This window comes from Sminthopsis crassicaudata, chromosome 6, assembly GCF_048593235.1.
Source record: "Sminthopsis crassicaudata isolate SCR6 chromosome 6, ASM4859323v1, whole genome shotgun sequence".
Taxonomy (NCBI): domain Eukaryota; kingdom Metazoa; phylum Chordata; class Mammalia; order Dasyuromorphia; family Dasyuridae; genus Sminthopsis; species Sminthopsis crassicaudata.
In genome coordinates, this window is record NC_133622.1 from 147,481,732 (window position 1) to 147,486,304 (window position 4,573).

Below are 4,573 nucleotides of genomic sequence, written 5' to 3' on the forward strand. Positions count from 1 at the left end.
CAACGCCTTCAAAATTATGATTCACAGCCCTCAAGCCTTTTCTCTAAGTATCTGGTCCCACCCCATGAAATGTTGACTTTTTGCAAAGAAAGAGAAAAAAAAAAACAAAAAACCAAGATTTGATGCAGCTAAGGGAACTAAGACTTTAGTAATAATGGTGAAGAATAATGGAAATAATCTTTTTTTTTTTTTGGTAGCTACATGAAGCCAAAACAGTTCAGAGCACATCCTGAGAACTTAAGTGTTGGAATTTTCAAAAGTTTTAAAAGTATCAAAAGTTGAGAGTAGTTTCCTCTTGTTCTATTGTCATTCACCTCAAGCTCCCACTATCATACACGGACTGTATGACATACATGCATACTCTCATACGTATTTATACACACACACACACACACACACATATGAACATAAGACTATAACATTTATTTACCAAATAGGAAAAGGGGATCATGTAGAGAAATCCTGCTCAACAAAGGATGATTAAAATGAGGAAAATATGAGAGTGATTATCTTCAGAATGGATCTGCTGTGCCTAGAGATAGTGGATTTTTTTTTTGACCATGTTTTCAGAATTCCTTTGACCAATTCCCCTATTCTGGTTCTCGATGAATATGTTTACTATTCTCTGGGAAGGGGAATGGAGTTGAGATTGTAATTAACTCAGGAATGTGCTGTTGCAAAAATTCTGTTCTTCCTGTAACTTTATAAACAATTCTACCTTGATTAGCTATTTGACCATTTCAGTATTCTTCTGAGCCCGTGACTTATAACATGACAACCCTCAATGTGAAATGATATAACTTTAGATCCTCCCAAGTTTTAAAAACTGCCAAGTCAGCCAAAAAGATAAAGTACTATTAAAAATCTCCACACCTGAACCTAGCTAATAACAAAACCAAAAATAACTAATATTTATCTAGCAGTTACTACGTGCATTGCACTGTGCTAAGTGTTTAAGGTGATTATCTCATTTGATCCTCAGGACAACCCTGGGAGGGTAGATGCTGTTATTATTCCCACTTTACATGTGAGGAAACTGAGGCAAACAGGATTAAGTGACTTGGTCAGGATATTATAGCTAGATTTGAATTCATCTATCTGATTCAGGTGGTATCTCTATTGTGCTACTTGAAACCAATTTCATTAAGGTTGGGGAAAGATGGGATATTATGGAGGCTCATATGGAATTTAGATAAGTTTGATCTAGCTCAGTCAACTAGCTGGTGCAGTAGATGGAGTACCATACTTTAAGGCCAGAAGACCCATTTTCCTGAATTCAAATTTGACCTCAGGCACTTACTAGCTTTGTGACCTTGTACAAATCACTTAACCCTGTTTGCCTCAGTTTCCTCACTAGTAAAATGAACTGGAGAAGGAAATGACAAACAACTCCAGTATTTTTTGCCAAGAAAATCCCAAATGAGGTCACAAAGAGTCTACTGTGTCTGAAAATGACTGAAAAACAGCAGCTCAGGCCACCTCCACTAACTTAAGTTTTAGGACACTTGCACTATTTCATTATATATTTAATGTCACACATATTTATGTGACATATTGTGATCATACTAATGTATAAACCAAGTTACATGGTCAAAATAAACTAGCTGCTTTTATGTATGAGCAACTATGTTTTTAAAATGAAGGTACTCTGAGCCCAAAGTTTCTTATAGGGAGAGAGAGACAGAGATACAGAGAAAGAGAGAGTCAGAGAAATAAATACAAAGAGGTGGAGATCACTTTATGAACCTGGAAATACAAATTAATCTTAGCAACTGAAAGCTGTTTGTTCATGAGCAAAGGTTAGTATCAGCATGGGTGGTGTTGAACAAACAAAACAAGATTTAATTGAGATTTTTTTCTGGTGACAAATTGACAAAGCTAACTAGCACAATTTGACACTTTAGATCCAATACAAAAGTGTGGAAGGATGGATGAATGCTACAGAGACAATATTTAGCCTTTCTGCTGAATAATTCTATATTCTAATAATTTATCCTCTTCTAAAGAAGAATTCACAATCAGGAGAATGAATTAATAAGCAAAACAAAAATTAAGACCTTGGTATGTAAGAACAGTTGTACTAAATACTAGGAGTGCAAAAAGAAAAATCCTACAATCCTTAGTCTTAGGGAGATAAACTTTTTAAAATAATAACTTTTTATTTTCAAAATATATGCAAAGAGAGTTTTCAAATTTACCCTTGCAAAACCTTCTGTTCCAAATTTTTCTTCTTCCCTTCTCTTCTCCCCCTCCTATAGACAGCAGGTAAATGTTATACCTGTGAAATTCTTCTATACATATTTCCACATTTATCACTCTGCACAAGGAAAATCAGATCAAAAAGGGGAAAAATGAGAAAAAAAACAGGCAAACAATAACAAAAAAGATGGTAATACTATGTGGTTATCCACATTCAATCCCCATAGTCCTGTCTCTGGATGTAGATGGCTTTCTCAATCATGTCTATTGACCTGAGTCACTTCATTGTTGAAAAGAGCCCCAGAGTTGATATCACTTTCCAAAGAGGAGACAACTAGATGGGAGGTTTCAGCTGCAAGTCAGAATGAAAGTTCCCATGGTCCTTAAAGTGTAGAAATTAAGCTTTTGGCAATGTCTCTCCTTCATACTCATATCGCTTTCCATTGTACCATTTGACAATGCCAAGGCCTTAGGTGGCAAGGGCTGGTGACCTTGCCCAGCCCTCCCTCGCTTAAATCCGATTCACCTACATGTCATGGCATACCTCCCTGATGTCCTGGTCCCCTTCGAGAAGGAAGCACAAACAGCAGAGAACCAACCACAGTCAATCCTTAGGTGAATGTTTTCACCCAGCTAACTTTCTTGACAGATTTAATAATCCAGAAGGATTTATTGGTAACTTCATTTTCTCTTTCACTTTGGCAATCACTTTGGCAATTTGTGGTTATGTGCAGGAGAGAAAAAGAATAAGATGCCTGATGTGTGCAAGTTTGTGAAGAGCCTCGTATCATTCTAGGCACTCCCATAGGTCTTATTTGCCTTAAAGTTGCCAAGAATGCCCCGTGTGTTCTTTGCATATTGTCATTGTTTGCTTTTTAAAATTCCAGGTTAGTGTTGTATTACTTCCCCAAAGCCTAGTGCAAAACTTTGGGTTCAAAGCCCAAGGGCGCAAAATCAGTGATATGCCTTTATGAGAAAAATAAAGATAATAAATCAACTTTGTGCTGGAATGTCTGCAGCTACTGTTGGCTGAGAATTGGGTGTTAACTAATCAGTGATTTGTTTTACTGGTTATATCTGCAAAAAGGAGGAAAGTATTTATAAAAGTGTTCCTGAATTCACTCTAGAAATTGCTAAAGTAACTTTTTAAGTATATGATATGGGAATTGAGGGGACAAGGGAAAAGCAGCTAAGTCTGTGGATAAATTAGATGCTTTTCACCTCTGCTTTTTTGCCTGAGCTTGCCCACCCTGCTGCTTGTGCCATCTGGCTACATAAAGTCTGGCCAGTGATGCCCCACTGACTGCCTTATAAGGAGTTCCTGCTTGGACCTGCGCTAGGGACTCACTCCAACTCATTTCAATTTAAGTACAGAACCAAGAGAGTTCCCTTTTTTCCCCCCTTTTTTGCCTTGGGGTTCTTCTGACATCAACACTTACTTCTATATCATGTCCTATCCTCCAATGCTTTTCCTTTCCCCTATATTTTATAAATTAATTCATAGTTACTAACTTACAAAAAGTACATATTATAAGAATTAGTGTTTTGTTATAAAGGATTATATGCCAAAAAGTGTATTTTCTAGAGAAAGATTATAGTTTAGTGTTATTTTCCAGAATTCACATTTTTTACTTTTTCACCATTTTCTGGAAACACTGCCCTCCAAAAATTAAACATTTATTATATTAATATTTTATCTGTTTTTCATTATATTTTATTTTGTAAAATATTTCCCAATTACATTTTAATCTGGTTCAGACTTCACTAAGGAATATTATAGGCCTGAGTGGGCCATGGGCTCTTTGTTTAGTATCTCTACATTATTAAAGCTTTATGAAGATCTCCACATTATTGTTAGGAATTTCAAGGAATGCCAAAATAGAGAAGACTAGAGTCAACAGAAGGAAATACTGGAATAAATATAGTCTGATGAGGCTATTCTGAAAAGGTTTACTTAGCCAGAAACTTTCCCTGCTAAAATAATAGTCTCCAAATCAATGCATTTTTCTAAAGTCCACAGTGGGACAGTGGATAGAGCAGTGGGCCCGAAGTCAGGAATATCTGAGCTCATATGTGGCTTCAAAAACTTACCCTACTGTATGACGCTAGGCCAATCACTTAACCCTAGATCTCTCCCCCCAAAAGTACATAATGACATTGAAGCAAGTAACTTAGATACAGGGATTTCTCTTAGAAGATAACCCCAAAGGAAATAGTTTTTCATTTGGCTGATTAAAAAAACATTATGGACTTTTGAAAGCAAATTTCCCTTTTAAGGGCCCTTAGTTTTTTTCATGTGTAAGGAGAGTGGTTTGGACTAAATTTAATAATCTCGGATTTGAAAGAACCTTTGATTTTAAAATGTAGAGTCTTA